The sequence below is a fragment of the Nannospalax galili genome, unplaced genomic scaffold, assembly GCF_000622305.1.
Source record: "Nannospalax galili isolate Female #2095 unplaced genomic scaffold, S.galili_v1.0 scaffold286, whole genome shotgun sequence".
Taxonomy (NCBI): Eukaryota; Metazoa; Chordata; class Mammalia; order Rodentia; family Spalacidae; genus Nannospalax; species Nannospalax galili.
In genome coordinates this window covers 8,283,725-8,311,471 of record NW_008359442.1, presented here as the reverse complement: position 1 = coordinate 8,311,471, position 27,747 = coordinate 8,283,725, and the positions used below count along the sequence as shown (strand labels likewise).

At 39.2% G+C, this 27,747-nt stretch overlaps 1 pseudogene; it reads right to left on the bottom strand.

The window, feature by feature from the left end:
- Positions 1-8,558: 8,558 nt before the first annotated feature.
- LOC115068459 lies at positions 8,559-8,680 on the bottom strand (annotated as a pseudogene).
- Positions 8,681-27,747: the final 19,067 nt, after the last annotated feature.

Here is a 27,747-nt window from a genome sequence, read left to right as displayed (position 1 = left end):
TAACATTTCGTATGTGTTACTCGTTTTTTCTATAAGTGGTACAAAATTTCTTTGTTGTTTCTATTTATCTGAAGAAGAAACTGAAATTTGAGAGGACAGCAAGTTATATAAAATCAAATAACCGGACTTTGTACTCAGTAACTTCACGCAGAGCGTGTCATTTTAGGGTATGTTTTCAGAATGATTTCTGAGTCATTCTGAAGCATGTTAGATTAGAATGTTTTCTGAAAGAGTTCTGAATCATTCATCTTTTATGTTCTAACATTAATCATCATGATAAATAGCAGAAAGATTGTTTCTTCAAGAAATGCTCATGAAATGAGAACTTCCATATCAACAGTAAGACTCTTCATTTTAAGTAGAAATATGGAACAGAAAGAAGCACAGACACATACCTCACATGTTAATTTTAAAACTTCATTTTGTAGATGATGTCTTATAAGAACAAATGTAGCCTGAAGCAATATTCTCCCCATCTCCATGGCAGGTGAACAGGATTTCTAATGGGCTTGCTGGCAGCTCCTCAGCCAGCCAGCAGATGCTCCAATAGACAATCTGCATTCCAGTTTGCTGTGATCTCATATCAAAGTTTCCGTGGCGCTTGATGACGAAGGAACTCAAAACAAAAACAGGTGACCTGACACGTGAGTCTCCTGGTTCCTTTGTGTGTTTTCCTTCTGTTCACTTTTTCTGTGCCATTTTCAACACTGAGCAGCAACTGTGTGCCAAATATTGTGTTTATTCCTGAGGTTTAGTTATTGTATCAACATGACTTTTGATATCATGAAGCTTACCAGGTGATGTAGTTATGGGAAAAATGAAGAAATGACACAAGCAGATAAAGTGATTATTCATTTTGGGTAAGCAACATAAAGGCGATAACGAAGGTGTCGACTTTATTTGAGGTTGACCTGTTTTTGTTAAGATGATGTGAAATGCTGTCCTAAGTATTGATATGAAATGCCTGAAGATCTTTTACACCTCAGAGAATGCTACTCTGCTAGTCCGGGTAACAATAACATATGATATAAAAATAATCATGACGCAATTTCATCACACAGTCACCAAATACTTCTCGGAGTCTAGAGGCTCAAATACCGGACCATAAAATTTGAACATTTCTACAAAGGGCAACTTATTTATGTTTCATTTGCTCTCTCTTCTGTTGCTCCATGTTTTCATCACCATTACCTTCTCTCCTCCTGCTCTAAATATCATTTCTACTCTTTTTCTTCTCTTCTATCTAGTCTTTCACTTTAATTTCAGCCCTAGGACCCTCCCACTGTCCTGTGTGTGGATGTATGTAACAGGGGCAGCATTTTCATCTTCCCAGGTCTTTGTTAATGCGTTCCACCCCAGCGGCTTCTGTCCGTGGAGTTCACCAGTGTTTTCTTCAGGGGTAAATTTACCGTGAGGACCACTCCACCTACAACCTATCCATTCTTATTTTTGCTTATCCAGCACACATGTTCAACTCATGAGCAGTGTGCTGGAGTCTAATAAGATGACTGTGAGAAAATGAAAAGCATGTGCTACGAAATACCTGGTAAGAGAGGTGATGAGACGCACTGAAACAGGTGTTTAACGAAGTCAAAACAAGAAGAACAAATTCTGCGTGTCTTTAGTGATTTGTCACAGGAAAAGACCAAGATTATTTACAGTAACTTGCACAATATAACACATATTCCACCAAAGTGGTAATTTGTGTAACAATAAGATCACAACAAAAATGCAAAGAAACTGCCAGCTTCATTTCCTCATCTGCTTGAACTTTACCTTATTTATCTTTTTTCTACTCCCTAAATTAATAACACCTAATAGATTGTGAAATATATTTGATGGGTTATAGCAGGTATTTTTAATACATGAAAAAGCATACTTTTGTTATATAAGCTTGCATTCATTTAAAATATATTCCTCTTATACTTTTCAGATTATTCATCTATTGAGTTACATATGTTTCTTTTATGACTTTATGAAAATGTCTTCATTTTATTTTCAATGTTATATTTTCACATTAAATCAAATATTCACACAAACACAAAAAAAATGATTAAAAGACAACTGGCCCCAGGCAACTTACTCAGTGAAAAATATTTTTCTCCTGTGATTTCCCACTAAAATGATGGTACAGTAGTAAATTCAGAAAAAAAAAATCAGAACACAAGGAGAGCATTAGTAAAGGACACATTTTAATAATACTTGTATGTGAAAAACGGATGAAAATATACTGAAAATTGGTGCTATGGATAAAAACCACAACTCAGAAGTACCAAGGGGAAGTCAGCCAAGAAGGAGTTTCCTCTCTTCAGGACACCTGTAAGGAAAGTCCTGTTGTGGGAAAATCCATGCCAGCTACCAATGTACCTTCCCCACCCCGGTCTATAGTAAAAGACAGCTGGGCATACATGGCAGGCAAACAAAAAGCAAGAATATACCTATTTAGAGAAATAGAGAGTGCTAATTGGGTAAGAGAGGAAGCAGGTAGGGGGTGAAGTAAGACAGAACAAATTTCACATCACATGTGAGGCACAGAGTCACCAACCTAAGCCACTCCTGTCTGCACATCCTGCAGTCAGCTCTGATAGACTGAACAAACTTCGGATGCTTTGTTTCACCTACAAAAGGTTTCTATAACTTGATTTCCTGTTTGCTGTTTGCTTTTGAGATGTGGTCTCCCTAAGCAGCCTACGTTGCTGTGAAACTCACTATGTAGTCCAAAGCAACCTCACAAACTTCACCATGCTCCTACCTCAGCCATTCCTGCACTGAAATGACAAATACGTGCAATCACATCTGGCTAAAATAGATCATTGTTATATATTCCAACCTTTGGATATTTGTACTTTCAAGCTTCCATCAGATTTTAGTAATCTTAGCTACACAATCAATTTAATGTATTTTTTAATTATTTTTTTATTATTCTTTTTTTATGTGTGTGAGTGTATTGCCTACATATATGTCAATGCATCCATGTCATGCAATGCCCTCGGCAGTCAGAAAAGGTTTACAGATCCCTTGGAACTGGAGTTACAGGCAGTTGTTAGTCACCACGTGAGTGATGGGAATTGAACCCGGGTCCTCTGCAAGAGCAACCAGTGTTCTTAGCTGCTGAGCCATCGCTCCAGTCCTTATTTATTTTTATTTTATCTGTATGAGTGTATTGTCTTCATGTATGTAAGTGCACCCCTGTCATGCTATGTCTGCACAGGCCAGTGGGCATTGGATTCCCCATGAAACTGGAGTTACAGGTGACTGTGGGCAGCCATATGAGTGCTGAGAACCGAACCCAGATCCTCTGCAAGAACAGACACTGCTCTTAACTACTGAGCCCAACTCCAGGCCTGACTTAATATTTTTTATCTTCCGCAATTGTTTTCAGCATGACCATGTATTTTGAGGTTATCTGTAAATATTTTTATTTCTATTGTTATTGCAAAATGATCTCTAATAATTACTTGCTGCTTTTATCATTAAATTCCTACATTTTATCAATATGTATACAGGAATTAAAGAGATAATTGCTGAATGAATATTATTATGACCCAACGCATGCCACACCTAACATAATTTCCTGAATTCCATCAGTGGCTCCGTAACCTCTTTGAACTGAACATTTTGTGTTTTTTTCCATGTTTCTGAATAACCTACCTGTATTTACTATGCATTGATTTTTCACTTTTAAGGATTATTGACTAACTCCTATAAAAAGTATAAAGTAACTGTGCTTCTTATCCTTTCCCTTACTTTTCTAATCTCCCAATTTTATTTGAATAATAAATAATATAAATAACATTTATGTTATTTCTAATGTAACTATTTAGACCTTAGAGAAATAGTTAACTTCCCCGATGAACTTTTTGTCCTCATACTTTACTGTTCTTACTTCTGTCTGTCGCTTGTTTAGGCTGTGTTTAGGAACTATGAAAGAAGAAAGGCGCAGTCTTTTATGTATTACTCTGTAAGTTATTGCCATATTATTCCCTAAAGGTTCAAACTTTTTTCAAAACATTCAAAATTAGTAAATATATTTGAAACTTTTAGAAAAGGAATAATGGAACAGAACAAGATAGAGAACCCTAAACCCCTTCTTACCTATGTTTAGTTCATTATTTCAAATGATCTTATGAGTTTGGGGGTTTTTTAATTAAACTTTTGTGTATTTCATAAAGAACATCTCAATCAATCTTAATCATCTCTATACCCCCTTCCCCAACGGCACCCTCCCATACCCCCCACTGGAATTCATACATTTTGTCTTTTGTCGTAACACCTATTGTGTCATTAGTGTGCCTAGATGTTCCACAGTACAAGTTCATCTACTGAGGTCTAGTCAGCCTATCTAGAGTCTCTCGCTTTAGGAAGATCAGCTCTTCCTCACCCAGCAGTAATCAGTTGCCAATATTTCTTTAGCTAAGATTGAGATCAGCTGTCCATTTTCCCAGGTCTATATTGGACTTTGGTCTGAGTTTGCATGGGTCCTGTGTGTGCCGAAAAGGTAAGACCCTACTACTGACAGGAGAACGTACTTCAGACACAGGATGTACAGCAACAGACTTGGAATTTACCTGGAAGTTACTTCTCCTGAACGTTAACTATCATAGCTTTGGATAGCGCTAAGAAAGCTGCTAAGGGAGAACATCAATCTATGGTCCAACACCAGCTTCAAGACCAAATAACCACATCAATGACCTGCATAGCATACAACATTAGTGCAGTACTGGCACTTTTAAATTGGGGCCAATCAAACTAATTAGATCAAAAGCCCACTCAGTGGGAGGAAACTTATGGGTGGTACTGTACACATAGCCAAATACACATGGCGGGAGAGGTCATAGATCTCAGAGAAAACTCCCAACTGTCACATCCCTAGACTTAATGTAATTTCTTACTATGTGAAAAATATGTATCCTTATATTTACAGACAAATACCCCAGTCACCACTCATCAAAGAAGCTTTTTTTCCCCAGATGGAGACTATTACAGTATACCACATCTGGTCACACACAGACATTGTCTATGAATTGACTAAGTTTAAGTGGCACATCTACAATGTGACCTCTACATCTAAGGCTCACGGAACATAGAACAAATGGTAAAGAATTGAGTATCTCAATTCTCATTGATGAAGCTCCCTCATGCAACAGAGCACCAGGAACACAAAAGATCACAAATGGCCAAAGTGTAGAGATCAAGAGTCTGCAGAATGCTGGTCCTTGGACAGGACTCCTATATTAATTTACACCGACTCAGGGCTCAGGGACCACTGTGGAAGAGGGGACAGAAAGAATGTAAGAGTCAGGGAGGAGGTGTATGACCATATGGAAATAGAGTCCTAAAAGTTCCTGGGACCTTGCTCATATGAACCTACAACCATAGTATCAGCATGCACAGGACCCATGCAAACTTATACTCATTTTATGTGCTAAATTTTTACTCATGAGTATTTTGCTTTTGTATTATGCATGTACGTATACCTGGTTGCAAAGGAAGATTATGTTTTTAGAGTGGGTCAGAGTCAAGAAAACTTTGAGGCCACTCACTAGAGGCTGTCATGAAATCCTCCTCACTACACTTCCTGTGACCTTCATTCAACTAGGAATCCCTGAGCTACCAGTCACTGGACACTTTCATTCATCAATTTCTCAGCCTTTAAGAGAAAGATTGCAGACTCCGTTCTTTGCCAAACTTAAAAGTTATGATTAACACAAAATTCTTCCATTCAAATTGACTGTAAGGCCAGTATTGGTCACTGACTAAAAATATTCACCTTAGAATGGATTTTTGTTTGGATACGTTGTTAAGGCCAATTGCACAAATGACTGTGATCGGTTAGCAGCTTTCCTTTCTCACCTTATTGATTAGAAGAGAATTCCAGGTTTTTCTCAGGGTGAGACCTTGTCTTTTTGTATATGCACAGTGCCTCATCTAACAACTGCCATTTAGTAAGTAAATGATTGTTGAATGAAATAATCATTCAATCAGTTCATTAATTTTAAATAGTACTTTTAAAGTATAATATTGATATTCTAAAATATATAAATATTTTCTTTGTTATCTATTTCTTGATACTCTTTGTTTTTGATCTCATGACAAATACAATGCATACTCTCAGAGCAGCATAAGAACACATAGGCATACAAAACAGATTCATGGAGCTTGCAAGATGGCTCAGTGGGCAAAGGTGCTTACTGCCAAGACTGAAGGCCAAAGTTTGATCCTCAGAAGTTTGATTCCCACGTGGTAGAAGGAGAAAACTGGCTCCTGAAAGTTGTCTTTTGAGAGTCAAGTATACAATGTGCTGTGCCTGCACCCCTAGTCACACAAGATAGATAAATTAAAATGTAATTAAAAAAAAAAACTCTTCGAGTTTAGAAAACACCTATGCTCCCACCTGGACAACTTCTGATTCTGTGTGACGCTAGAATGAGCTGAAAGGGCAGCTAGACAGGAGACTCTAATGTTAGTTCTCATCACCTCTCCCACTACTGATCCTGAGCAAGCCCCTTCTTAGAGCGTCAACTTACCTATATACAAAATGAGTATTCCTTCCGTCTAACTCCTCTGTGCCTCTGAATAGGAGCTTCTCAGTACCAGACACACATCAGGATGGCTAGTGATGTCTATGAGAAACGGAGGTGTCTGGGTCTCCTGTCCATTCCAGTAGACCTGCTTTCCAGGCCAGAGCTCAGGAACTGGCATTGTTGAAAGCATGGGAAAATCCCAAGAAATGCCTCCTACTGAGAGGCATCCTATGCTATTATGATTATTTTACCAAACTGGAATCATTGTATAATCAATATAGTCAGTATTTGGGGAGGAGTTGACTTATTAATTTTTATTTTATGTACATGCACTGCCCAAAGAGGCCGGGAGGTGTCACATCCTCTGGAACTGGAGTTATGGACTGCTGTTAGCTTCCATGTGTGTGCTGGAAAGAACCCAGGTCCTCTGCAAGAGCAACCATCTCTCCAGCCCCTATAATCAGTATTTTATAAATTTACTAATGCAAGCAGTACACTAATGAATTAGAATGTAAAGTAGTTTTAATGTCCTATTTTTAAAGAGAATTTTATTGATTCAAGAATGAATTTTTATTATATTCAGATCTCCTTCCCCCATCTCCACCCTCATCCTAATCCCCCCTCCCCAACCCCTGACTTCCTGTCTTCCATTAGCAAGTGAGAAACTCCACTCATCTTTCATAACACCTCTGAGCTGGGCGCTGGAGAAATTATATCTTATTAGTGTGTCAGTGATCTATAGTTCTTACACTCAGGTGTGCCAAATTAAGTACCCACTTCCTTTCTGTGGTACATGGTTTTAGTCAGAATATGCCCAGGTTTCTTAAAATGGGCTTTTCACTCTTAATTCCTTTTTTTAAAATTATTAATTTTATTTTATGTGTATGTGTATAATGCCTGCATGTAGGTAAGTGCATGGTGTCATGCGGTGCCCAAGGATGTCAAAAGAGGGCATCTGATTCCCTGGAACTGGAGTTACAGACAGTCGTTTGTTGCCATGTGGATGCTGAAAATAGAACCCAGGTCCTCTGCAAGAGTAGTCAGTGCTCTTAAACACTAAGCTAGCTCTCCAGCCCCCTCGCTCTTAATATCTGTTTCTTTTATATTCTGCTTGGGAATGTCAAGTAGGAATTTCTCTTTTTCTCAGCATCAGAAACTCTTGGTTTTCTCATCAAAGTTGTTTGTTCACAGTCATTGCATACAGGTTACACTTTGGCTGTTCCTAGGCTTCATTCAGCACAGTGGCCCCACCGTGGACCAAGGTGTTCTCCAACAGACTGATACCCCATGGGGTTTTACTGTGGGTAAAAGAAGCAGCTAGGTCCTCATAGCAGGTAACAGTTAGCTCATAGGCCTCTGATCCAAGATTCCCTCAGGGCAGTTGGGAAGTTTCACAGCTTCATATGACAGCTTTACACCTGCGTCCGCTGGCTTATTTTCTGAAATCTGTAGACTTTTCAGATTCCTAATGTTGTTGAGGACTGAAGCCAGGTGTTGACAGACACTGGATGATGATGGTGGTAGACTGGCCACGGGTGCTACCAGGGCATGTGGATGCACAGACTGGCTCTGGCTCGGCTCCACCTGGATATTGGGCATGGACAATCAGGCCAGCATGACTCTGCCATCTTGGCTCTCAGGTTATTTTTCCTCTTATATACCAAGTCTTGAGTGCAAAATTTTTAGACTGATATAGAAGCATCAAGATTCTTCATAAAAATGAAGAAGATTGGAGTCATGTTTGAAGTCCTTGTGCTGAGAGTCACCATCTCCACCACTGATTTGGTTGCACCACCATCTTGGCTCTCCAATTATTTTCTTTCTTACATGCCAAGTCTTGAGCTCAGAATTTTGAGATCAATATAGAAGCACCTATGATTATGGAGATACTCATCCTCTGTGATAAGATTCCTCACAGTTCATTCATTCAGTCCCTTGGGAGCTGGCATACCCTGGCCTGAGGCTGGTTGCCTTGGGACTGCCTCATTCCTGAGCCATCTTTTCTCTCAACACCATCACTTTGAGGTGTTTTGTCGTATTCCTTCATGCGTGAATTAAAACTCATACTGAACAACGGGTTCTGGGTTACAAAGGAGGTTTTATTTTTGCACCTGTCTTTCATGCCTTTGTCCACCAGCTAAACAAACACAAATGCACAGAGTACTCTGGGATCTATTTTATATGTCATTTAGCTTACATTTCAATTCAAAATTACAGTTGGAGGTTATAAACTAGCAATGTTTCAATGTATATGACTATACATTAAATGTAGAGAGAAAACGTACAATGTGCAATACAAAAATCATGTGGTTATGCACACAGAGCTCTCAAAGAATGCACAGGACACAGACAGCTGCTGATAAATGTGGCTTCATTTGATTTTTATTTGACAAATGCATTAAAGAGGAAAAGTACTTAAGCAATTCAATCTAATTTTACCTTTACAACATTCTTACCAGAAAGAACATGTCCCTGGTCTCACTATGAATCAAAATTTGTGAACATATATATTTCAATATGTTTGCAATTTTACCCAACTTAATAACCCAAGATGTATACTTCTATACCTAATAATTTTTGTTTTCTCAGAAGTATTGTCCTAAAATTAAAACAATAACAATACATCATAATGATGCTCTCTGCCTGGTTCCCAGACATGCTCCCTGATAAAGATTATTTTTCCTTAAGCCTGATAACAAATCTTCTCAAGGCAGCCAGAGAGAATGACACGCAGGATAGTCAGTCTACTTTTGGTGCTGCCAGGTAGGCAGAAAAATATTTATTTTACTGTGCTATTCAAATTTAAAAGAAATGGATCCAAAAACCCTGACCCCCAACTGGATCCGAACAAGACTGACCTAGTTTGTGCAGATGCTACTTATCAGGCAGCTTAGGCACAAGCTGGACAAGATACAATATTGAGCAGTGATCATGAGAAAACTTGGCTGTTAAAGATAAAAGCAGAAACTCCACATTTCTTAAGGAATAAGAAAAAAAGGTTAAAAACCACATTTTCTGTCTTAAATATGTTATTCAAGGAACAATCAATATATGTATTGATTCCTATTTGTTGCTGAGTAATTCTTATTTTTATTAGCTATTCTTAAATATGGTTTTATCAGTTTTGGATGAATTTGATAAGTAGAAATTAAAATTGGACAGTATTGTAATGAAATGAGTAATTGGGTCAGATCAAAAGCTGAGCAAAAGACCAATTTATGTACAGTTAAAGGTTTACTACCGTAGACTGCAGATCAGCCAGTACCACCACCGCACTCCCAAACCCTGCAACTTCAAATGGTGAAATTTTAATTCTAGTTAGAGGTGGAATCTTTGGATGTTCATGAGGTCAGAACTATGACAAATCCAATTAGTGCCTTTATTCAAGAAACCCCAGAGAGCTGCCTTACACCTTCTCCTGTGTGTGGACAATGAGAAATCACCACCTGTGAGCCAGGAAGCATGCCCTCAGCACGCACTGAGTGTGCTGCTACCTTGATTTTGGATTTCCCAGCTTCCCGAGTTTGAAATAATAAATTCTACTGTTCATAAACTGCTTGGTCTCTAGTAATCTGCTACAGGAACATGACGGGACTGAGGTAGTCATAGACTAAGCTTCTGTGCTGTGTCCATGAACAAGACTCAAGGAGAAGTTACAGAACAAAGGTGCATAAGGAGGAAGTTGCTGGATCATCCTATTCTGTTTAGACGTACATGCCCAAGCTGAGCTGTGCTACCCGCTCTGTCTCTTCAGTCTAGGCAAGTGAAGCACTGATAATTAAAGGCAGGGGAATTCAAAGAGATTTGTCAGGTTCTTTTTTTGATTGATTGATTGATTGATTGATTGATTGATGTGTGTGTGTGTGTGTGCGTGTATTTCGTACAGAACATCCCAAACAATCTTATTCATCTTTATACCCGCATTCCAAATGGCGTCCTCCCATAGCCTCCCCTGGCCCCCACTGGAGCCCATATACTCGGCCATCCTTGTTACTGCCCACTGAGTTGTCAGTGCCTCCAGCTGTTCTGCAGTGCACGTCATTCAGCTGAGTCTAGACAGCCAGTCTAGAGTCCCTTGTTTTAGGAAGATCAGCTCTTCCTCACATAGTAGCAACCAGTTGCCAACATTCCTTTAGATGAGACTGGAGTCTGCTATTCATTTTTTCAGTTCTATGCTGGATTAATGTCTGGGAGTCTTTTGGGCCACTCTGGCCAGCAATGCAAAAGAAGGAATCTCTTGTCTGGCATTGTTTCTTATTATGTAGCCTTTAGCTATACACATGGGCTCATAGTGAAATATACCGATCACTTTATTTTTTGGTTATACTTTCCTTTCGGGTGTTTAAGACCATTCAGTTGGCCCAGATTAAGCAATTTATTTTTACTCTTAAGGTTGCTTGAGGATCTGTTCCTCAGGGGTCATATGGGCTTAGGAGGAACCCCTGGCTCCTTTCTTTTCCATCTATGTGAAGAGAACTCCAAGGTCCTGCTCGACTGTGGATGGCTTCACTTGGAAGCATGGAGGAAATGTTTCCTCTATGTTGACCCTCCTCTTTGTAGATTGGACACTGGTTCAAGTCCATCTCCATGGCCCCCATGAACAAGAGGACAGGTGGCTCACCACAGTTATAGGACATTTTGAGTGATGCTACATAGTCCCCTGGACTTGACCTTGGAGGGCAAGGAACAAAAACCGTCCTTTAAGCCCCTCTGACCAGATTAGTATAGGTGTCAAAGTACATCTGTTAAACATCCAAGAAGGCTAGTTCCACCCGTTTGGTACTTTTAATTACCATGTGCTGTGTGTAGCTAGAGCTTGAGCAAAAACCAAACATTTTCAGATAAACCTTAACTAGACATTTATTTTGTTCCTTGAACTACTTGTATGTATAATTTGTCAGTAGGTTGTTGGACTAATATGGTTCCTTCTGTTTTTTTTTTTAAACTAGATAGGCATTATTTATCTCTCTCACTGTCTAATACTTCCATCCTGATTTCCCCATTTAAAGTGCCCCCATTTTCCCCATTTCTCCATTAATAATACCTTTCTCCTATGGTCCCACCTCTTTTGAGCTCCTTCTTTCCCTTTATCCCCAAGGTTCCTTGTATAACCCTCCCTCCCGCCTCCCATTTAAATAACTCCATTTTTATCCATAGCTCCCTTACCTGTTTCCTACTGTTCTTCTCTCTTGGGTTCCTTATTTTTCTTTACCTCCCTGGTTCTTTTTCATTGTCCTGGTTCCTGTAATTATGTCTGGATCCACACTCACTTATAAGGATTTGGTGCTAAGATCCACATATGAGGGAGAACATACATCATTTGTTTTTCTGAGTCTGTGTTACTTAAGATAACAGTTTCTAATTCCATCCATTTACCTGCAACTTTCATGATTTCATCTTTCTTTATTGCTGAGTAGAACTCCATTGTATAAATGTACCACATTTTCACATTAGATTTAATATCACATTCACTATATACAGGGTGTTTCTGTCCAGAAGACTTATCTTGTTTGCTAAGGTAACAAGAATAAGGAGGATAGCTCGACCATAAAAATTTGTAGTCTTGTGGCTTAAGTGGACCCTTTCTTGGGCTTTAGGAGAAGCAACCTTCTCCTCCTCACATGATTTTCTCACACCTTCTTTTCAGTGTGAAAGGAAATCTAACATCCCTACCCCAAGGAATGCCCTGAGTTTGAGAATAAATACAGCTGTGATGAAGATCAAGGCATAGCAGTGGCCTTGCCTTTGGCTCTTGCCATCACTTTAATTGTTCAGAGAATGCTGTGAGAGGACAGGCTCTGCACAGAGATTGGGGTTCTGAGACAGATGTTTTCCCCACCCACAGGAGGCTCAGCCATTCTCTCTGCGTCTTTCCCTCGTTGCTGATAAGAGCTGTGATCTCTCCCTGGAGATTGTACTGAAAACTTCATGCCCAGGGGAAAACAATTTCCAGTATTTCTTGTCAGGGCGGATAATTATATATATGAACTACTTAAAAGAATATACACTCTTTAAGATGTTGTCTCTGAAATCATTTGACCTGAAATATAGGTTACTTTGTTATTTTTAAATCCTTTAAAAATAAGAATAGGGCAAAATGCATTTGGTAAATATATAGTTTTCTTAAAACCTTGTTCTAAATTACTGTGTTGTTCCTTTAACATATGCACACTGCCTTTATAAGACTTGTAACACTGATCCTGTAGCATCCATAAAGGAGAAGAGCCACAAAACAAGTGAACAAAACCAAAAGAACCATGACCAGAAAAGTAAGATGGTGAATAAGGAAGGATATATATATATATATTGGTCTTTTTGAGACAGGGTCTCCCTGTAGCCCCAGCTGTCCTGGAACTCACTATATGGACCAGGCTGGCATTGAACTCACAGAGACCCACCTGCCTCTGCCTCCCAACTGCTGGGATTAAAGACGTGCACCAACATATATTTTTGACAGCTTTCACACTCACAAGTAAACATGACCCCTTTTTGACATGAGTATTCTCTATATTTAGTAAAAGCACAGAATTCTCTCCTTCAATACAAAATACTACTTGAGTGCTACAGAGATGGCTCAGTGGATAAAAGTGTTTGCTGTACAATCATCAGGACCAGATTTCAGATCCCTGTACCTAAGTAACAAACTGGGCTTCCCAGGAACACCTGTCACTCCAGCTCTGAAGAAGGCAGACATAGGATGATCTCTCTGGATTATTGGTTTCCATCCTTGCCTAGAAAACACAAGCTCCAGATTTAGGGAGAGACCCTGCCTCAAAGGAATACGTGGAAAGTGACAGAGGAAGGCATTCCATGCCATCTTCTAACTTCTGCATCATACATGTGCACATACATTCATATAGATACACACACAAACACACATTAAATAAATGAATAAACAATAAATGAGACACTATTTAGAGGAAAAGTTCTCTGGTGACAGTGGTGTCTGTCTACTCAGTAAATTCATGTGCATTCTGTATTGGTTCATTAATTTTTGAGACGAAATCTCTGTGGCCTGGAACTCAAAGTCCTCCTGACACTGGTATTAAAGACGTGTGTCAGCACACACAACCCATGTAGATCAATTTTTTTAATTCAAAAAAATTTTAACATTAACAAAACAGAATTTTAGAAATAAAGAGGTTCATATAATCTTTGTTAATTTAGCAACTTGGGCAATGTATGCCTAGGAAGCTGTCAGTCATAAGGGTGGATTAGAGAAGAGGAGATAACACAACTACCTATACCTAACACTGAAAAGCTATCCTAGGAAACTCTGCTATTGTCTTGAGAAGCAATGAAGAATCCTGTGATCTTGAAGGGTTCAAATGCATTCTAATGAACACGACCTCTCCACGTAGTCTATCTGTATCTTACCCACTTGTTAGATTCAAGTTCTAGTTTCATTTCCTTTCTAAAGTTCTGCCTTGTTACTTGGTTTCAATCCCTCTCTGCTTCCATGTCCTCAGTTGGAGGACTACTTCATAGTTGGATTATTCCTTTGGCAGAGAGACTTTCTTAAAGATGTTTCAATCTTTTATTTTCCTGTGAGACAGGGTCTCACTACATAACTCAGGCTGGCCTCAAGCTCATCCTCCTCTCCTTCCCAAGTGCTCAGATTATAGCCATGCACTACCATAGCTGGCTTTTGTTTTGAATCTCTTCATCTAAATTTCTCATGTCGATTTTCTTTCGCCTTTCCCAGGAGACTGTAGCTCTCTAAGAGCAGAAATAATTCCTCATATTAATTTTATTTCTTACAAAAGCTAACATAATTTTTTGGTCAATAAACATTTGTTTCTCTTTGTTTTATTGGGAAAAAATAGACAGTGAGAGGTAGTATATCAACAATGCAGTAAATTATTCACTGAGAGCTCAGAGAGGAGGAAAATCAATACATAGGGAAGTAGTTTGGAAAATCTTTAAGGACTAATACTTGAATTGGGCCCTGAAAGATATAATCACCTGGAGAGAAGTACCTGCTAACGTTGATACCTCAAGTTCCACCCCGCCACCATACAATTATTAATTACAAGCAACTGTGCTCCTCAGACGCTGCTGAATAAGATATCAACTGTCTATCTTCCAAGCAAAGCCACAAAGTGTTATGGTGGCTCAGTGTGAGGGTGAGGATGACATCTGAGGCCATGGTGATTTGCTAGTGGAACACTCAAAAGCATGACTGTCTATTGTAAGATAAACTGGGCTACAGAGCTCATACTTCAGATATATGTGCACTTTTATCTGTGTTCTCTAAGTAAAAGAAGTGAGAACAGAAAGAGGAAGAGGTAACAACATCACAGCCTGCGTGGTATGCCTGGGTTTGTGGTGTTTTGTAATGTGGACACATGTGGCCTGTCATGCTATAGAACAACAACAAAACCCAAATGCTAGTCCTATACCTCTGAGTAGCATGCCTTCATGGTGTTTGATCTGCCTTCACTGTCTCTATGACCTGTCCCATACACATGAGTACACTGTCCAATCTCTACCCTGAGCACTTTTAGGAAGCACTGTACTCACACTTCAGAGCCCCAGTCAATGACTCCTCATAAGCTCTTCTCTCTCTTCATATCCCTCTGGCAGGACAAATCCCTCAATTAGTGCTTTCAAGTGGCTCTATTGAAGAAATATTCTGTTTCTATAGGGATTTGACTTGACTCACCTCATCGAGATCTAGAATGTTTTCTTCCAACCTAGAAATTTTCAACCTTTTGTTACATAAATAAGATAATGACAGAAGTAATGTGTTTTTCAGTCAACCAGAATCTAAACGAAATTTCTATTCTTAAGAAGTATATCATTTAAAGTACTCATATTAACTCAGGAATGAAGAATTTTCATATTATTCTTCATTATTTTATTATAGAAATTGTACCCAATGTTACATTGGAATAATGCTACTTCCATGGCACTAAGTATATGACATAACTTTTAAAATACTTTTTTATTTAATATTTTTATTTTATGTATATGAATGTATTGCCAGCATGTAAGTGCATCTGTATCATGCAATGCCCACAGAGGTCAGAAGAGGTAGTTAGATCCCCTGGAACTGGAGCTAAGGATGATTGTCAGCTGCCATGTAGGTGGTGGGAACCGAACCTGAGTCCTCTGCAAGAGAAGCCAGTGCTCTTAATTGCTGGGCCATCTCCTGTGTAAGACATGATTTTAAAATATATATTTATAAACCTATTCCCAACTGATTCAGTTGCTTTTGTTCACATTAAAAGGTACTTATTTCTCTTTTGGTTTTTGTTTATTTGTAGTTTTAGGGCTTGAACACAGGGCCTCCCACACCCCGGCAAGCACTTTATGACTGAGTTTTATTCCCAGATGTACTTTTTTTTCTTTTGACATAGGTTTTTGCTTTGTAGACAGGACTGACCTTAAACTCAGGATCCTCCTGTCTCAGTCTCCTGAGTGCTAATATTACAGGCTTACATCACCACACCTAGCTAAAATGTTCCCCTTCTCAACCAGCACTTTCAGAAATGGTGTTATCCAAAGTACAGTGGAAATCTCCTATCATACATAATTTGCTATGCAATGGAGAAATAACTGATCACTGTTCTATAGCTACTACTTTAGAATCTTTTGGGATGATTAATGAAATTTAAATAACGAAGGTCCAACCAAGACCTCAGAGAACAGATCTTTGTGAGGTAAGCCAGTAATTTTCATTTCTTAAACACACTAATATTCCTGCATGAGTTCCCGCTTCATCTCCTTTAGATCATTACTGGCATGAAATAATTTCAAAAACAGCTTCTAGATAACTATGCTTGGAATTGTAGGTCCCTTATCCAATATTTCAAATGCCTTATTCACCCTTAATGCTTTATTTTATCCCCAGAGCTGATCAGTCCTAAAACTCTCTGTATATCTAATTTATTGGTATGCTTACCATCTCCCAACCCATTGCTCAGCAACTAAGGTACAAACTATAAGAACATGTATTCTCTTAAAATATGCTTTGTTTACTGCTATATAGCCAATACCTCATAAAGCTCACAAGCACAACAATATCCAATAAATATTTGTTAAACAGATAAATGAATCACCCCACCAAATATTTTGAGTTCCTAAACTTACATTGCTAGTTTCTAACCGTCTCTGAAACAGATCAACTCTCTCTCCTCGTGGCCCTTCCCCCCATAATGTGCTATATATGTGATTTGGATCTATGAATGTACAGTTCCTTGAAATATGCTTTGTTTGTGTTCTTTGCACAGTAATCCAGCAGTAACCTTTTCTCACCATCATCACATTCTTTGCATGTTTCTGTGATATCAAACTCTGGGGTTAAAGATTAGGTAAGGATGAAAGTAAAGGAGAAAAATCAAGAAGTGCCAACCTTAATGGTAGCAATAAATAATGTTTTGCTAAAAGCTGCCTAAGAATAGATGGTTCAGTCTATGTAGGAGTATGCAAATGATATGCAAATCAGAATCTAATTTCAATGCAAATGCATATGTGGTCCTCCTAACTATTTCATGCACCTGGATAGAGCCCCTAGGAAAATTCTAGGGGAGAGAAATGTGCTCTCAGCAATGTTTTAATGACTGGGTGAATTGGAGAGCAGTGTGTACCACACCTGGCATGAATTATAAGGTCTGCTAGTTAGCTGCTGAAAACAAGAACTTGTATGTGTAATAGTGCTTTGCAGCTTTTTTGGCTACCAATTTGAGGTACACATACCTTAACTTACATGTTATATAAGGGAGTATGAGGTTGCTTTGCCTCAGGCTAGTGGGCAGTGTTTATCAGTTAACACATCGCATAAAACAGGAGCATGTATAAATCTGGGGCCATGGGTACTGCTAAATGTAAATGATCCCAGCTGGGTTCTATGGTCACATTTCATTATAAAACACCATCTAGCCTGGCTGACAGGGTAATTTGCATCCTACTTGAAATATAAATTTTCTGAAATGAAGAAAAATTGGAGAAAAAATTGTAGTCAAATAAATTTGTCACTTGTTTTAAAAGCTTAATAGAAGTGGAGTTGATAGGAAAACAAGTCTCGAAGGAAATGTCTTCCTTGTGTACATTTTGTCTTGCGTAGTGCTGTGGGACTTCTCTACCTTAAGAATGACAATTATGAAAAATATTTTATACTTCTTTATGTCTTTACTGCTCTATTAGTATCAACTCTCTACTCTCTTGTCTCCAACTGATGCTACGGCAAGCAAACAATATTCTATTATAGCTATTGCCAGGGTGCTATTTCCATTTTTGTTATTTTGTAAGTGATATATAGAAACAAGAATCATATCTATCTCTCTTGTACCATGTGATATTGCAGTATTTGAATACACTATGGACTGTGCTATTTTAAAAGCTAAATCAGGCTTTTGTTTCTGGCATTATGACTGACTGTACTTTAAGGGATCTTCCTCCAGCATAATAGTAGGTACTGCATTAGATACATGTTTTTGTTTTATCACTGGCCTAACAAAAAAAAACTCTTAATGCTCCTTCACAACTTTATTTATTTATTTTTAATTAATTTATTTATTTATATGAATGTTTTGACTGTGTGTAAGACCAACTGTGTTATGCAATGCCCGTGGAGGCCAAAACAGCTTGGTTTTTGCCCAAGCTTAATCTCCATGGCACATGGTAATTAAAAGTACCAGACTGGTGGAACTCACCTTCTTGGATGTTTAATAGCCATACTTTGAGGCCTATACTAATCTGGTCAGCGGGACATAAAGGACAGTTTTGCTCCTTGTCCTCCAAGGTCAACTAAGTTCCGGGGGACTAGGTGTACTTGCAAAATGTCCTGTAACTGTGGTGAGTCACCTGTCCTCTTCATCAAGGAGGCCGTGGAGACCCCACCAGATGGACTTGAACCAGTCAGTGTCCAGCCTACAAAGAGGAGGGTCAACACAGAGGAAATATTTCCTCCATGTTTCCAAGTGAAGCCATCCACTTATCTTCACATATCTTTACCAGATGGAGCTGGTAAAGAAAGGAGCCAGGGAGGTCCTCCCAATCCCATGTGACCCCGGAGGAACAGATCCTCAAAAGACCTTAAGAGTAAACATAAATTGGTTAGTCTGGGCCAACTGTATGGTCTTAAACACCCAAAAGGAAAGTATAAACAAAGATTAAAGGATCAGTATATTTCACTAAGAACCCATGTGTATAGCTAAAGGCTACATAACAAGCAACAATGCCAGACAGGAGACACCTTCCTTTGAGTTGTTGGCCAGGGTGGCCCAAGAGACTCCCAGACAGTAACCCAGAATAGAATTGGGAAAATGAATAGCAGACCCCAATCTTATCTAAAGGAATGTTGGCAACTGATTGCTGCTAGATGAGGAAGAGCTTATCTTCCTAAAACAAGGGACTCTAGATAGGCTGACTAGACTCAGCTGATGGACTTACACTGGAGAATGGCTGTGGGGGGGCGGGCACCGATAACACAGTGGACAGTAACAGAAATGACAGAGTATATGGGGTCCAGTTGGGGGTAGCTATGAGAAGCTGGCAATTGGGATGCAGGTATAAATATGAATAAGATTATTTGGGATGTTCTGTATGAAATACACAAACAGAAATAACCAATAAAAAAAAAGAAAAAAAAAAAAAGAAAAAAAGAAATTGACAGATCCCCAGGAACTAGAGTTACTGGAGTTACTATGGTTATTATTTGCCATGTGGATGCTGGAAACCAAAGCCCTGGTCCTCTACCAGAGCAGCCAGCACTCAACTGCTGAGCCACATCTCTAGCTCCAGAAGTCTGGAAAATTCTAAAGGAGAATCCCACTGGCTGTACTGTTGGTCTTTCCTTTAGCCCAGGGTATGGACACCCTCTTCTGACCTCCAAGGCCATCTGCACTTATGTGCACATACACACACACACACACACACACACACACACACATACACACACACACACAATTTTTAAATTATATATAATTAGCAGGGAGAAAAATTAGTGTAGTGAGATCTCTAATGACCCTACATTTTGAACATTACACAGAATCACAGACTAGACATTTCCAAGTCATTTAAGACACAAGGGAACCAGACAATAGCACACAATAGAATGTAACAGGGAATGAGAGAACATTGGATATATAAAAATAAAACTTTGTGAAATGATAGAAACTGTGGTAGTTTTATTGCTAACTTATGGACCTCTATAGTGTTATCATAATGGCTATGTCAGTTTGAGTTCACACCAATAGTGAACTCATCGGATATATGATTTACTAATATTTTTCCCAGTCCATGGGTTGCCATTACATTTGGTTGTAAAGAAATATTCTTTTTAGACAGGATCTCATTGTGTAGCCCCAACTGACCTAGAACTTACTATGTAGGCCAGACTGCCCTGGAAGTCACAGAGATCTGCCTGCCTCTGCCACCTGAGTGCTGGTACTAAATGCATGCACCACCATGCCTAGCTACTGTTGTACAAAAACTTTTTAGCTGGATTTAGTTAGCTTATTTATTTTTGCTTTTGTGGCCTGACAGGTGGTATGGTATTAAAAATATCATCACCTAAGCTATTTCCAAAGACCTCTTCTGTGTTTCTTCTAGGAATTTTATGTCCTAATAATCTCTCTTCTAGATATATTCTCAAAAAAGAAAAAGAGAGAAATTACTACCCCATAAAGATATCTACATATCCACATTCATTATATCGTTATTCCCAAAAGCCTATATATGGAGCAACCTAAACACGTGGCAATGAGTGAATGGATAAAGAAATTGTTTGTGTGTGTGTGTGTGTGTGTGTGTGTGTGTGTGTGTGAATAATGCAAGAAATGTGATAATTTGGCAATTGAAAAGAGATCTTTCCATTTCCACATCTGGATGAACTTGGAAGACATTATACTGGGTGAAACAACCCAGATGTAGTACACTGTAAAACAAGAGAGAAAAGGACTGGTGAGATGGCTCATTGGTTAAGAGCACTTCCTGCTCTTCCAGGGGACCCAAGCTCAGTTCCAGCACCCATATATACTGGCTCACAACCACCTGAAACTTGGCCTCCAAGGATTCAATGCTTTTCTCTGGCCCCTGCCAGCTCACACACACACATCACACACACACACACACACACACACACAAACACACACACACACACACGTGAATTAAAATAAACCTTTAAAATAAGTAAGTAAATAAAAGACAGACAAGAAAGCATCAACACAGAAACAGAATAAAAAGTGCCACTATTGATGGGGAGTGGATGTGGAGCGACTTGTGAGAAGATTCAAAGCAGAAACTACACAGGATGAACACATTTAGGAGTTTACATTGCAAGGGACAGTAGTTAATTAAAAAATTGCACAGGAGTTGAGACTGGTGCTGAATTAGATTTTAGCTGTTCTTTCCACTAAAATGAAAGAAAAGGAAAATGCATGTTCATTTGCTTCACTATAATAATAATGTTTGCCATCTGTAAGTACTCCACAGCATCATGTTCCACACCTTAAATAAAAATATGTTGGGGCTGGAGAGATGGCTCTGTGGTTAAGAACACTGGTTGTTCTTGCAGAGACCTGGGGTTCAAATCCCAGCACCCACATGGCAGCTAACAACTGTCCATAACTCCAGTTCCAGGGGGTTCCAATGGCCTCTTCTGACCTCCACGGGCATTGCACAACATGGGTACACTTACCTACATGCAGGCAATACCATCATATACATAAAATAAAAATAATAAACAAAATATTAAAAACATGTTTATGTTTGAGAATGAAATAATTAAAGACAGAAACATAAATGACAGAATTCAAGAAATCCAGTCAGGGTCAGGGAGGGATGGTGTGAGTGAGCAAGGGTTATAAAGATGATTAAGATGCTTTATATGAAATAAACAGGAATTCAATAAAAATTATATAAAAAAGGGAATAATGAACTGACAAAATGACAAAGCATCATATATGTACTACCACCTATGAGACAGAGCTAAAGATAGAATTAATGACTTAGATTATTTATTTAAAGAAATTATCCAGGCTGTAACACTGGGGAAAGACCATGAGTGCATAAGAAGGCTAAGAGATACACAGAATGGATTGACACATATATTTGTAAAGTTGAAGTCTCCTGTAAAAGACATCTAAAAAAGTAATAGCATAAATTATTCAGCATTTCTGCTTGGCAGGGAACACAGTGCCAGATAGAAGAGACCTCCCTTAGAGTGACAAGCATACCATACAGCACTCATCCAAGAAGCTTCTTTTTGCAACAGATGGAGGTTACTGCAAAATTGCACACCTGCTCAGGCACAGAGAACATACACCTGGGAGATGTCCAGTACTCGGTGACACATCAGCAGTTGAATCTCTATAACAAAGGCCAATGGAACATAGTGGAATAAAGGATAGAGAGAGGGCTAATGCACCCCTCAGTTCTCACCAGTGATGTTTCCATGTACATCAGAGTGCAATGCCCCTAGAATGCCACAACTGGCCAAGTTTTGGAGAATAAGAGACTGTAGAGTATAGGATAGGACTCCCATATGAAACCACACCCACCCTGGCTCGGGCCGTTGTAGAAGAGAGGGTGGAAAGATTGTAAGAGCCAGAGCTGTTTCATCAACATAGGAAGATGGAGGCCTCCAGGCCCCTGGAGACTTGCTCATGTGAACCTGTGGCATCAGTGACATCAAGCATGGAACCCATGTCAGCTCAATTAAGCAAGGGTCCAAAGGGGTGGTAAGAAATAGGTGGTGGGCCAGCACTAGATTGATAACTATTTGAGACTGATTGCTGTTGGGTGAGGGAGAGTATGACTAGTGTGACTTACATACGACCACTGGATGGGCTGACTAGACTCCAGTGGACGCATTTACAATGAAGGACATTTGGGTACAAACACCTGAATGAATAGGACTCAGCATGTATGGCAGAGTGCATTGGGCTTGGTGGGTGGATAGAGGGAGGTATGGATGGGGAAGGGGGTCTGGATTTCAGTGGCAAATGTATGACATTTTAAAAGCTCAATAAAAAATGAGTGATGAACGAAATGTGGAAAATGGGGATACTTTAAATGGGAAGTACCGGGAGGGAGGATAAGACAGTGAGAGAAAGAGAAGAGATAAATAGTGCCTAGCTAGTATGAAAAACCAGAGAGAATCATATTAATCCAAAAACTTACTGAAAAATTACACATACAATAACCCTACATGAGTTCATGAGTATAGCTGAAAGCTACATAACAAGAAATAGCGCCAGACAGGAGAAACCTTCCTTTGAGTGTTGGCCAGGTTATTCTAAGACACTTCCAAAATTAAACAGGCTATTACCTCAGTCCTTGATTGCCTCTCAGAACTTGATGGTGAGATGCTATTGCTGAAGACAGGACATACTTTGGACACAGGATTTGGGGCAATAGAGCTGGAACTGACCTGGAAGCCACATCCCCTAAGGCTAGCTTTTAGAGCTTTGGAAAGCACTCCTCAAGCTGGTAAGGGAGAATATCAATAGATGGTTCAACCCTAGGTTCAAGGCCTAAAATCCACATTAATGAGCAGCATAGTAAATGACATTGGTGCAGTAGTGGCACTTTTATCTTGGGGATAACCAACAGCTACCTAATTGAACTTAAAGCCTACTCAGTGGCAGGAAATTCATGTGTGGTACTGTAAACATAGCCAGATATACATAACTATTGAGGTCATATCTTAGAGAAAAACCCCAAGACTTCATCCCTAGGCGAATGAAATTTCTTACTATGTGCAAAATATGGATCCTTAAATTTATAGACAAGTATCCCAGTCACCGCCCAACAAAGTAGCATCCTTTTCAATAGACAGCTTATTACAGAGTTACACCACTGGTCACACACAGAAATTCTCTGTGAATTGCCCAAGCCTAAGTAGCACATCCAGGATGCAACATCTATACCCAAGACTCAGGGAATATAGAACAAGGGATGAAGAGAACACTACTGCATCTTTCAACTCTCATCAATGAAGCTCCCTCATTGTAGCAGAGGGCCAGGAGCACAAAAGGCCACAAATGACCAAAACACAGAGAATAAGCATTGGCAGAGTGTTGGTCCTTGGACAGGACTCTTATATTAAGGTCCACCCACCCAGGGCTCAGGGACCATTGTGGAAGAGGGTCCAGAAAGATTGTAAGAGCCAGGGAGGAGGTGCATGACCATATAGAAATAGTCCTACAGGTGCCTGGGACTCTTTTCATACAAACCCACAGCAATGATGTCAGAATAGACAGCCCCCATGTATACTTAGGCAGACAAAAACCCAGCATAGAACTGTGGAAATGAACAGCAGGCCCCAGTCATAGCTGAAGAATAATTGGCAGCTGATTACTTCTGGGTGAGGAAGAGCTGGTCTTCTTGAAGGGAGAAACTCTAGATAAGCTGACTAAACCAGAGTGGATGAACTTGCACGAAGGACATCTGGGGACACTAACTTTACACAATATTCCTTAATACAAATGACAGAATGCATGACCTCCAGTGGAAGGGGCTATGGAGGGCACCAAAGGGGAAGGGTATAAAGATGATTTTTTGTATGAAATATACAAAAATTCAATAATTTTTTTTAAAAAAAATGAATGACAATAGCAAAATGATAAACCACAAATTTCAAAATTTTAAAAAAATTATTCAGCATTGGTGAAAAGTAATAAATCCACAGGTCATCATAAAATCTGCCAAAATACCAAATGGAATTGTATGAGGCTACCAAAAACAAGCATGTTTTATGAATCCAGAAAAATTGCATAGACATCTACAAATAAACAGAAAACACAATGATAACAAATTTCCCACATCAAAATTCTGGGGCGGGGGAGGGGATCAAGCAGCTTTTAGTTGTGAAGTCAGAAAACTATCGTTAAAAATGAAATGTTGACAGAAAATTTAACCTCAGAGAATTTTCAGAAGACCATGACAATCAAGGTGATGTGGCTATGCCCCTACACACTCAGTAGACCCTATTCCCTAATCATGTTTCTTGTTTCTTAAAAAACAAGCTTGTGTACTTGAACTCTGTCTATAGAGAAGTGGCCCTTCTTTTCAATTATGTTTCCTGTAATGCTTTTCCTTACCATAGGAAACTCATTCCTAAAATACTACGCATATTTTCAACATGGTGTCATTTTCCCTTCACATAAGATTCCTGTGTGACTCATACTTTGGGTACACCCATACAAACCTGCCTGATTCTCAGTGTGGATCTGACTGAGGAGCTTCTATTACATGGCCCAGGAATATGTATGCATCCTTTCTTTGGAACTTAGTGCTGAGCCGCACTTTAAGTATTCCATAGTCTTTCACCTGCTATCAAACTTGATGAATAGCATGATAGATGGAAAAGAATACGAGGATGTCACTGGCAGAGAAAGCTGTTCCAGGGCTCACTTCAAATGTGTAAACAAGAACACTAGTCTGTAATTATTTTCATTTCCTTATTTCCAGTCATGGTCTTGATTTTGTGCTCACCTGCATTCTGACAGGCCAGGCTTTTGCCTTATCCTTGTTTAAGTCTGTATTATTTCTATTGTGTTTGCCAAACAGCATCCCTCTGTCATATTTAAAGAATTATTCAAATAGCAAGTTTCTGAGTCCAGACCAATTATTCAAGCATGTGGAGTTGTCCAAGGACTCATTGCAATTTTTTTCCCTTCTTGGGCTCTAGGCTTTCTGGGGATGACGGTAAGTTTCCAATCTGTGACGTGCAGGCCCACAGCTTCTGTTTTGATAACCTCTGCTCTCATCAGCATGAGTTTTGTCCCAAATGGTGTTTTGGTTGTTTCAAAGCCAAAACTTCCTCACATTGCTAATTTTCATTTCTCCTCATGTAGCAGGAGTTTGGCTTTGTACTTTTCATTGCTAACTCTGTCATGGGAACACAGAAAAGTGAGACGTTCATCCTTGAATGCAAAGACTTTCCCCTTGGATTGATGCCCACTCTTCCCCAGATAATGTTGGTATATTGTAGTGAAAAGGATTTCATTGGTCTGTTTGTCATAGTATATTTGGAACTCTTGCTTTCTTTGGCTTGACATATGTGTTGCAAAAAAGTCCATTCAGAAGCTTGTGAGATATTTAAGCCGGTAAAGGCACTTAGCACCAAGTACCCTGAGCACCCGAGTTAAATCCCCAGAACCCATGTGGTGCAAGGAGAAAACTGACTCCTGCAGGTTGTTCTCTGACCTCCACTCAAAGCTGTGACGCACATGTGGGCCTGTGTTGAAAGAAAAAGAAAGAAGAAAGAAAGAAAGAAAGAAAGAAAGAAAGAAAGAAAGAAAGAAAGAAAATATATATATATATAAGTCCACTCAATTAAATGAGATTTCTTCTACGATGTGGACTTTCTTTTAAATGCTTTATTTCCTCTTATTCCAGGCTCCTTGGGGGAAACCAAATTTTTAATGGGATCTATACATGTTTTTATATTACGTAAAGGACACGTTCATGTTCTCTCCAACTGTGCACAGTGTTCCATGCAAATTAAGTCACAGAGACTGAACTTCTATTTCAAAGTCTGATAATATTCTACAGCATTAAGAATCTCAAGGAAGCAGGCTCCAGTGAATGAATTCACACTGAGTGACATCTGTGTACACAAATTTGACTCAGTAGGCCTTAACACATATGACAGAGTGATGACATCTGGTGGAGAGGGATGCAGATATGGGAGGGATTTAAATATGGTTAAGGCATATTGTACAAAATGCAAAAAAATTCAATAAAAAATATATATTGTTAAAAAATGAAAAAGAATCTCAAGGATAACTGGGAAGCCTCCTCCCTGCTGCTGGGGGAGAAAAGTCAGCAACCGTCTTACCCGGCTGTGACCCTGGTGGCATGATGTTATAGGAGTAACCAACCAATTTCTGATTATATTTAAGGCCCACTGAACAGGAGGAAACACATACCTGGTATTGTAAATCTAGCAAAGAATCCAAAGGAGCCCATAGACCCAAGGGTGAGCCTACTACTACCATTTTACTAAATGGACGTAGCATCACACTCCCCTCTAAGTCCATATGTCTATGCCCATGGATTAATACAGCTGACTACTTCAGCAGAAGTTTCTGCATTCAGTGGATGGCCACCGACATAGAAACATCATTGGTCAAAGTACAGAGAGTAAGTGACTATGGAGTAATAAGCCAGAAATGGGCCATCCAGCTATAACATTTGGATTTTTAGTCTTCAGTTCAGTGAGTCCAAAATTACCCTTCCCCTACACTCTGATTCCCCACCGAGCACTGGCTCATGGAGCCATAACCCGGCTTCTGTGCTGTGCAGAACTGGAGACTGTCGGCTTCTTGAAGACCCAGGGTTTGTGCTCTCCAAAGTCCCCTAGTTGTTCGTACAGTGGAAGACTTTATATAATGTTTATTCTGATTCTCTCTACCTAGGACAGGTGAAGTACATGGTAAGAAACTCATTTCTATGGAAAGAGCACGTGTTGAAAGCACACAAATGAGCAATGCAAGAGGGCAAATCTTAACTGTCAAGAGCATCTTCCCTCTGACTCACACCCTGGCTAAACACCTTTGAGTGTTTTGGCTATTTCTCTTGGCACATGGTAGACTTGACCTTCTCTGGCCACCTTCTCTGAGATGCTCCTCAATTCCCCATACAAATGCCTCTATTATGTTCAGTAGCGTCAATTGGACAATAAAAAGGTATGTCCTTACCTCAGTCCCTGAACAGAATGTCCATTATCATTAATGATGATCATAACTGGAAGAAGGAGTCAATTGACCTCTTAGCATATGCCCTCTGGCTACATAATCAGGCTTCCCTGGGGACTTGGTTTGCATTTGATAGGACAGGATAAATTCCCCATAAAAAATTCCCTGGCCTATTTGAACTTTAAGTAGAATACAAAATGACCTACTTTGACAATATACTTAACTTTTCTCAAAGTTAGTATTTTTTTCAACTCTTTGTTCATTACCTTGCCAAAGTGTTTATGTGAAAAAAATTTTTAAACTCACATCTACACCTATACTAGAATGTTAAATTTTATTTTTAGCAGTCCCATATTGTCAAGAAACACCCATAGCAAGGAGTGAGCAGGAAATTGGTATTAGCAAAAAAATAAAAATAAAAATAAATAAAAGATTCTGAAATGGAAACTGTTGAAACAATTTTTTAAAAAATTCCATTTGGCATGGATTTCTGACCTGATAGTGTGCCAAAACACTTAAAAGGCAGAGGAAAATGCCCAAGGAGAATACAGTTTATAACATGGAAGATCAAT